Consider the following 10,087-nt stretch of genomic DNA (forward strand, 5'->3'; position numbering starts at 1 on the left):
ATGGTAGGCATACCTGTTATAAGCTGTGTTTAAGATACATTAGTATATAGAATCATAATAATTTAAAACCCTTACATCAAAGTAATATTGAAAACTAAGATCTAAATATGAGTGAAAAGACATGATGTTTGTCTTTCTCAGTCTGTGTTACCTCACTCAAAACTGTTCCTCAGTTTAACCAGTTATCCAGAAGTTGATTTTGTTTTTCTTTAATTGCAAATGCAATTAATCTGTTCATATTTATCAGATTTCTATTTCACATTATCTGTTGATGTACACCTAGAATGATTCTATTCCATAATCAGTATGAATATGGTTTGTCTCCTTGAAGTTTCTAAAGCAGGACTGATACAGATTTGTAGTTGTTTCTTTGAACCTTAGTCACTTTGCTGGGAAAACCATAGAAACAGTAGAGACACAACCCACAAGATCCAAAACCCACTGTAAAGTTCCTTTCCTTCGTTCAGAATAAACTCAACAAGTGAAATATTATAATTCAACATTTTCTTCTCATGTAGAATGTCACTATTTCAAGATTCCTCATCTGGTGACTTATTGTCCAAACCTTATGGAAGTGCCACACCTTCAAGAGTTCAGATAGACAGAACGATGCCTGAACACAACCTAGAGACCAGGCAGGAGATGCCTTGGTTAACCCAGACATGGAACCTCTGCTTCCTCTAAGGATATTAAAATTAAAAGTGAGTTAATACCTAAGCATGATAAACAAACCCAAGCAAAATTTGGCTTGCTCCAACAAATATATAAATTGGGCATTTGAATAGCTTTGTCTCTTTACAAAATCTAACTCTGGAGAACAGTCATAATTCTTAAGCATATATTCTTCGGAAAGGGGGATCAAGTCTAGGCCATGGAGCATGCTACACTACTGAATTCAGTCCTCAAAGGAGGCTTTAGATTTTAATATTTCTATTCAACTTTAACCCAGCTTTATATCAATTGTCTCTAAATTTTCAAAATGATATTTTATTATAATTCTGAAGCAAAATGAGTTTTTGAAATGTTTAAAGGACAAAACATTGAAGAGTTTAGCACACACACAATAAGTGACATTTGAACATTGTTACTGCTAACTCGTCCATTTAACATCTGCCTTCTGTTCTAATAACTGCCTCCTCTACTGTTTCAACACTAGCACAGATGATATATCAGAAAGAAATGCGAATTTGTCTCCCTCTGCTCATGAAACCAGCCTAGACCTGAGCCTGTAGCTCTAGCAGAGGGGCCCAGTCCTGACTTCCCTTGTCTCCCATTCAGGGATCAGCACTGAACACAGACCTCTCACCATGGAGTTGTGGTTGAACGGTGGAGTCTGGGGGAGGCTTCATACGTCCTGGGGGTTCCCTGAAACTCTCCTGTGCAGCCTCTGGGTTCACCTTCAGTGATTACTACATGAGCTGGTTCCGCCAACCTCCAGGGAAGGGGCTGGAGTGGGTTGCAGAGAGTAGAAACAAAGCGAGTAGTTACACAACACAGTACAGTGCATCTGTGAAGGGCCGGTTCACCATCTCCAGAGATAATTCTAAAAGCATGCTGTACTTGCAAATGGACAGCCTGAAACCTGAAGACACAGCCACTTACTACTGTGTAAGGGACTCCACAATGAGGGGACTCCAGACACAAACCTCGCTGCAGGGAGGTTTGTACCAACAGGGGGCACATTTCCCCTCCTCTTTCTTCCTTACAAACCCTCCTTTGTAGCCCAGTGTCTCTGCCTTTAATATACTCCAGGCTTTATCGGAAGCTACCAAGTCCCTGCCATATCATGTCTCCTAGCCCAGATCCACCACAGCAGTCTGCACACACTGTGTGTTTACTACCCCAGTATTGCTTCCCTGAGGACCAGTCTCCAGTATCTTACGGTTTGACAGGAAACCTACGATGTCAGCTCACTACCAATAAACCTGAGTTTTCTGAATTATCTGGAGCTGGTGAGGGGGACAGCATTTAAATCTCTGGGGCTGGTAAAGAAGGGAAGGAACACACACACACACACATATTCACACACACACACACACACACACACACACACACACAGTCTCAAATACTCACACACTCACACGCACTCTCAAACACTAACACATGTGCACACACATTCACACACATACACACATACACACACTCACAAACTCACTCACTGACACACTGACACACACACACACTGACACACACTGACACACACACACACTTACACACTGACACACACACTCACACACACTTAAGGTCTCTGTGTCAGCTTCTGGCTCAGGTCTTCATTTCTTTTCTTACTTCTATCTGGAAACGTCCCCTCTATCCCTCTTGTCTGGCTCCTAAATCTCCTTCTACATCTTTCCTGGTGTTTTCCTTCTCCTGTCTTCATTCTTTCCTTACAGCACACCTACCACAGTAGAATCTTTCCAGCAATACAAAAATTACTATGTGGCTACATTCTACTTTTCAAGTGAATTCTTACAATGAATACAAGTAAAAAAAAAATAGCATGTTTTCCATATTCCTTACATGGTTAACTTTTTAGGTTTTACAGGTAAAAAACAAATCGCCCAAGGAAAACATACATTCATATCCAAGCAATTTGTTACAGACTAACAATGTCAAAGCAAGAAAGATATTGTTTTACTGCCAGGCTGCATTTTGCAGTTACAAAGAAAGGACCAATAATTTTATTATTTATCTCTAAAGATAATCTTACAAAAAATCTTAGAAGAATCACAAACCTAAAATTTATATATGAAAAGAAACATCTCTATTTTAAATCCTCAGGGTGCACCCCCACTCATTAACAGATCTGTTTATATGCATATATATTATGTATTATATCAGTAAGTATAAGGGCAGAAAACGACACAAGGAATTAATCATTGCCTCTTGTCACCAACCAATTCTAGCAAGGAAGGCATGTCAGCCAACAATAACTGGCTGCAGTATATTTTTTCCTGGACCTTAATGAGATCTTTCATTCCACTCTGTGCCTTTTTAAACTTCAGGTCATTTCCCAAGGTTTTCACCTTGAAGCTGTTAGCAAAAACACCTTCAACTAGCCTTAAGTCATTCCAAAAGATTTCTTTCAGTGTGGATGCACTTTTAAACCTGTAAGCACATCTCCCAACACTAAGATTAAAAGAATTTGGGCTAGTTGGACTTCTGGGACTCAGATCTCTCTCTTAATGATTAACCTAAGCCGCAGTCTGTAAGATTCCGCAATAGAAACTCACATGTTTTAACTGTGTGACATTTCATTGTTCTTATTTTCTATCCTCTGAAGTCCCTGTTTTATCAGGGGCAACATTTCATCCTATCTTTATTTATATTAACTTTTCTGCTAAACTAACCTCAGTCACAATAAAAGGGGTTCCCAACTTCAGCAGACAGCAGTACTCAGGGCTATATACGACTCAGGGAGTGCTATGTCCATCAAGGTTGAAATCCACACAGTAGGGACAGTGCTTACAGAAAAGAGCTACAGAGCACACGACAAAGCAATGTCCACTGCCCTGTAAAATCCAGAACATGGAGAACTGGGGAGAAACTAACACTAAAATGCATCTTTCTTCTGTTTGCCAGTATAAATGAAATGGATGACACTCTGTGATTACCAAGGAGAATATCTTAATATGATACAAAACTTTCCAACTATTATCTTTATTGCCAGACTATCCCAAGCACACTTATACACAAACTAGGACATGTCATTTCTAGGCTCGCACAACAGAACTTATCATATACCAGGAAGACATGCAAATAAGGCCTCTCTCTTCTCATGAAAACCAGCCCAGCACTGACCCTGAAGCTCAGGCAAAGGAGCCCAGCCCTGGATTCCCAGGTCTCGCCATTCAGTGAGCAGCACTGAACAACAACCACACCATGGATTTGGGGCTGATTTGGGTTTTCCTTGTTACTCTGTTAAAAGGTAATTTATGCAGAAGAATAGGAACTGAGTATGTTTGTGTACAAGAGCGGTGAAAATACCAAGCTTGTTTGGAAATTGCTGACAGGAGTCTTTGTGTTTGCAGGTGTCCATTGTGAGGTGCAGCTTGTGGAGTCTGGGGATGGCCTAGTGCATCCGGTAAAGTCCCTGAAACTCTCCTGTGCAGCCTCTAGATTCACCTTCAGTGACTACTGGATGGGTTGGGTCCGCCAGGCTCCCAACAAGGGACTGGAGTGCTTTGCAGAAATTAATGGAGATAGCGGTACCACAAAGTATGCACCATCCGCGAAGGGCCGGTTCACCATCTCCAGAGACAATGCCAAGAACACTCTACCTGCAAATGAACAGTGTGAAGTCTGAGGAAACCGCCACTTATTACTGTGTTTTAGACACAGTGAGGGGATCTCAAGTGTGAACTCAGACATAAACCTCACTGTGAGGCCGCCAACGGCCACCAGGGGGCGCACAGCACACACAGAGCACAGGTTCAGCCCAGCAAATAATGCAGACATGATCCTCTCTAGTATATGGGCTCCATTTTTTTTTTTTTAATCTAACAAGTTTCCGCGGAATTCTCTCCACATGTTTGTACTGAAGTGATACGATGTCCTCAAAACATTATATTTTTGTACTAGTATAAAAAATATGAGGCATAGTCCCTCATGAACTAAATGCAAACTGATAGAGATGAGGACATAAAGGCCCCGCCTTTGTCAATGAAATCACATGGTGAAGAAGTTGGTGGGCACTCCTGAATATTTTCACATTCTAGGCAGAGGCTTGGTCAGATTTCATGATTATAATTCTCATAGAATGTGTGTTTAAGAAAAACCCAGGATTTAGGCAGAGCCAGGATTGTTAGACCATAAAATCTAGCTGGTCTGGAATCCTCTCTCTCTCCTCCTCTGTCCCTGCAGTGTCCATCAGGTTCAGATCTGCCCAGATCTGTGTTTTCTAAACCAAAGCTTCCCAATACCACTGTCCCTCCTTTGTCTATATCATGTGCAGAAATCTATGAGCTGACCTGTATTCTAGTCTGCTTGACTCGTTGCTAAACACGGAGGCCAACACTGTTCTCCCATGATATCCTAGAGCTCAGCTGGGTCATCTACAGTTCTGGACCTTGGAGCCCATTCAAATGTGAATTAATAAATTAACAGATATAAGAGCCACAGGTTCAACTGTCCTGTCAGCATGTCAGTCACCACTCAAACAGTGGAGGCTGCACACAAAGCAATCCTGTGTTATTCTTCATAATTAAATATATTGACTGAGAAATCAAACAGACGTGGGTCCTGTATGTTAACTTCCTTAGAGTCTAGAAAAGGAAACCTAACTTAAGGACCCCTGGTAGAATTAGGATTTACAACTGCCTGGGATAGAGCTTGAATGAGAATGAGAAATTAAAGACAAGTGGTCGTGTGATGGAATTGAGCCCATCTTTCTGGGAGGCTGTGCAGGGCATTTGGACGACTTGTTTCCCTGCCTGGGGCCAGCCTCCAGCAGCAAACAGCTCAAAGAGAATCCATGGAGTCAGGGTCTATGACGTTTTTTATCTGAGGGGGGTTAGATGGAAAGATAAGCAAACTCTCTGGACGGTTTCCTTCTTTATTCTTTTTCTGTATTCTTTCCTCTGTGTCCTATAATCTCTGTTCTCTTCTCTTACCAGAAATGTCCCTTCTTGTTCTCTTGATGTTTTCCTCCTCTGATCCTTATTTTTCCCTTATGCTTTTAGACCACAGCAAAATCTTTCAAGCAATATAAAAATTACATTGTGGTTACATTCAATTTTAAGTGAATAATTACAATGAATGTAAGTTTTAAAAAACAGGATATTTTCCATAACCCATTCGTGATTAAAGGTTTTACACATTACAGGTGAAAAAGAACTGGTCACAAGAACATGTGTGCATCCATAGCCAAATTACTTGTTACAGATTAAATGTGTCAGCAAGCAAGGTATTCTTCTCACCCAGTTCTTTTACTGGCAGGTTGCATTTTGTGGCTACAAAGAAAGGACCGATCATTTTATTCTTTATCTTGAAAAGTAACATCATCCTTATACGAAATCTTAAAAGAATGAGAAATCTAAAATTTTGTACATGAAAACTGTCAGCTCTACTTTAAATCTTTGGGGTGCATACCCACTCATTAATTGTTTTTATATCAGGAGACTGAGGGCACAACACGAAACAAGGAATTACTCATCATATTTGATGGACAACCAATCCTAAGAATAAAAGCATGTCAGCTAACAATAATTGTGCTGCTTTGTATTTGTGACCCTCACCTAATGAATCTATAATTCATCTAAGTGTCCTTGTGAACTTCAGATTATTTTCTGCGACATTTCATCTCAAAGCTACTATCAAATCATCTAATCCAACCTGAAATTATTTTCAGGCTTGGTTGAAGCTATGATTCACATGCAACCTGTGAATGCATCTTTCAACATTAGGATAGAAATAATCTGAGACAGCCAGGCTCCTGGGGATTCAATTGTTTTCCCTAATCATTAACCTGAAGTACAGTCTAAGCATCCCTGGAGGTGAAACTCATAGGCTCTCGCTATAGTGATACTAGCATGTATTTATTTTTCATCATCAAATGTCAATTAAACTGATCTTCTTATTATCAATTATATAGAACAGCTTAAGAAAAATCATCCTAATAACCCATAGGGAAAAACATGCATTAGAACTGGATATTTCCCTGAGATAGTCAGACCGTATTACAGGCAGTGGGGATCTCCTTACATCCAAACACCATGTAAGATACCAGAGAAGATGGCAGGAGCAAACAGGGAAAGGCACAGTGGAAGCAAAGACATTCTGGGGTCTGTGGACTCCAGGTTTTGCCTATCAGGGATTCGCCCACCAGGGCTTCATCTCCTGGTGGCCTGACACCTGAACTTCAATGGCCACGTGTTGCTCCTCTGACAGGGCCACCTGCTGACATGCAGAAATCAAATATTGGGCCCTGACTTGAAGTTCAGCTTCTCAGTCACTCCCCATTTCTAGCAACAAATAGGTAAACATGCAGCGAAGGAAACGGAATCAGATGATGACAAGAAATTCACACACACACACAAAAAGAAATTCACAGACTGTCTGGAAAAGCCTTGTGCATGTGATTATCAGAGCACCGGGATTCAGGCACTTCTCATTATCCCTCTACAGAGAGGGAGTTTTCACTCTGAGGAAGCTGCTACACTCATAACTGGAGCAGACTTGGGAAGTTTTATGTCCTTCAGTGATGAGGCCCACACAGTAATCTAACACAAACTAAATGAGCAATAGAAAGCAAAGTTACTGCTATTTATTAACTATAACATGGAAAGCTGAGTTGAAATGAAGATGAAAACATGTCTTCTGATTGCAAGGATTAATAAGGAAGTAGATGACAACTGGAAATGATGAAATTTATGCCAATTATCCATCATTAACATTATAAACCCAGCACACTAACAAATAATCCAGAACCTGTCATCTCCAGAGTCCACGACAGTGCTTGCTATAAAGCAGGAAGACATGCAAATGGGCCCTCTCTCTGCTCATGAAAAGCAGCCCCACCCTCACTTAGCAGCTCAAACAGAGGACCTCAGCTGTGGATCCCAAGACTTCACTCAGGGGTCAGCATGGAGTTGGGGCTGAGCTGCATTTTCCTTGTTGCTCTTTTAAAAGGTAATTTATGGAGAGCAGTAGATGCTGAGTGTGTGACTGGACATTAATCTGAGGGACAATAGACATGTGTGATGATTTCTTGATCAGGATTTTTTATGTTTGCAGGTGTCCAGTGTGAAGTGCAGCTGGTGGAGTCTGGGGGTGGCTTGGTGAAGCCTGGGGGGTCTCTGAAACTCTCCTGTGCAGCCTCTGGATTCACCTTCCGTAGCTACGGGATGAACTGGGTCCGCAAGGCTCCAGGGAAGGGGCTGGAGTGGGTTGGATTAATTTACTATGATAGCAGTACCATAAAGTATGCACCATCCGTGAAGGGCCGGTTCACCATTCCAGAGACAATGCCAAGAACACTCTGTACCTGCAAATGAACAGTGTGAAGTCTGAGGACACCGCCACTTATTACTGTGCTAAGACACAGTGAGGAGATCTCAGTGTGAACCCAGGCAAAAACCTCACTGTGAGGCCGCTCACGACCACCAGGGGGCGCACAGCACACACAGAACACACATCCATCCCAGGAGATTATAAAGACATAGCTATCTACTCTTATCTGCAGCTTAGGGTCCTTTCATCTTACCGTTCTCAGAAAGTCTCTCTTAATAGTTTTGCATTGGGTGACTATTATCCTCAATACATTTCCTGTGTTTCTGCTGTTATTTAAGAATTGGAGGCAGAGTCTCCGATGAACAAAATGCAAAGTGACAGCGATGAGGGTAAAAACATCTCCAGTATATCACTGATGTCACAGGAGGAAGTTCATGGGTGTTCTGGTGTCTTTTTTCTCAAGTTCAGTGAGATCCTTTGTCACATTTCTTTATTAGAGTTGCTTCTATATTTAAGGGAAAATCAAGAGGATAGCGGACCCAGATACTGAACCACAATCACTCCCAAGACTCAAACCTCCCTCCTCCCCCTGCTGACTGTAAACATCAGGTTCACATCTGACATCCTCTTTTTTGTGGCTAATTTAGTTTTTATGACTTCTCTCTGTGTTCATCATGGAATTTGTACAGACTGATTCCTTTGGTAAAGTCTGTTTCTGTGTGGAAATGGTGTGTTCAGCATGAGTTATTGTCTTCCACAAGAGCCCCAAGTGGAATTGCATCACCAGGAAAGTATTGAACATATGTATCTCCTCACATGTTAATCTTCATGAGAAGCTAGATCTGCTCACCTAGAAAATCTCTGACACACAATTGGCCATTTTATCTAAATCTAACAGGGATCATGTTGGGTCTATGGGTGACACCTGAGTAGTGACAGAGACAGCTCATTTCTCTAAGAGCCACTGAAATTCCAGCTTTTTTCTCTGAGTTGATCCCCACAGTGTACAAAACGTTAAGAAAGTCTGTCTTAGCTACTTTGTTATTGCTTTGATAAAACACCATGACAAATACAGCTTACAAAGTAATCATTTAATTGCTGTTACAGTTTCCAAGCATTAGTATCCAAGATATGCAAACCAAAGGCATAGTGACAGGAGCAGCAGCTGAGGGCTAACAACTTGATCCTCAAGCAGGCAGCAGAGAGACACACTGAAAATACCATGTAACTGCAGAACCTCAATGCTTTTTTACCATGCACTCACATTCTCCAACAAGACCACACCTGCTATTACTGCCCAAAGAGTTGCTCTAACTGAGGACCAAGTATTCAAAACAGGAGCCACTGGGGGACCTTGTAATTCAAACTAACACTGCCCCAGTCACTGACAGGAATGCAGAATTGACATTTAGTAACATACAAGGAACATGGAGTTTGGAGGAGAGAGCCGCAGTCCTGTCAGGGAGAGCAAGAAATGACAGATTCCATTGGCTGAGTCTGGAAGGTTGGACAGACCTAGTCCTGTCCATGAAAATTGGTTTTATGCCAGAGGTGATTTCCACATTGTATAGTAGAAAACTCCACAAGACTCTACTTAAAGAAAACTGAAGGTGCTATTTTATGATGAGGTCATATCTCAGGGACAGGAATGACTCTGCAGTTGTGAGCAGAGCTCAGACAGCTGCCCCAATATTCTGCTTCACACACTGCTGTGTTTAAGAAGAGCAAAATTAAATCCACAACCTGACTACCTCTAGAGAGTGAGAGCCTTTGCCATGCTTATTCTTAATGGGATGTCTTTGTCACAACCCTCCCGTCAGTGCTCAGGAACTTATGAAGAAGAGTGGGTGGAATGATTGCAAGAACCACAAGGTATGGGCAGCAATAAGGAAACCGTTTTTTTAGGACACAATATAACAGATGCACATGTGTACTCACAGAGACTGTGAACAAGACATGGAGAAGCTCAAGCTTGTGGTGATTTCTTGGTTGGACAAGTAAAGCTTGTCTGAAGATCAAAACTGGAGCATTCCACTAGCTAACCATAGAGGACTGGAGGACTGACAGGACAGACAGGAAGTGAGATGACTGGGCAGGGAGAGGAGGTCATATTTGGGTGGGGAAGGGATATAAACTG

At 41.6% G+C, this 10,087-nt stretch overlaps 2 pseudogenes; both read left to right on the forward strand.

Annotated features, from left to right (window-relative positions):
* Positions 1-3,882: 3,882 nt before the first annotated feature.
* LOC113838622 lies at positions 3,883-4,361 on the forward strand (annotated as a pseudogene).
* Positions 4,362-7,583: 3,222 nt separating this feature from the next.
* LOC113838628 lies at positions 7,584-8,047 on the forward strand (annotated as a pseudogene).
* Positions 8,048-10,087: the final 2,040 nt, after the last annotated feature.

This window comes from Cricetulus griseus, chromosome 5 (assembly GCF_003668045.3).
Source record: "Cricetulus griseus strain 17A/GY chromosome 5, alternate assembly CriGri-PICRH-1.0, whole genome shotgun sequence".
Lineage (NCBI taxonomy): Eukaryota > Metazoa > Chordata > Mammalia > Rodentia > Cricetidae > Cricetulus > Cricetulus griseus.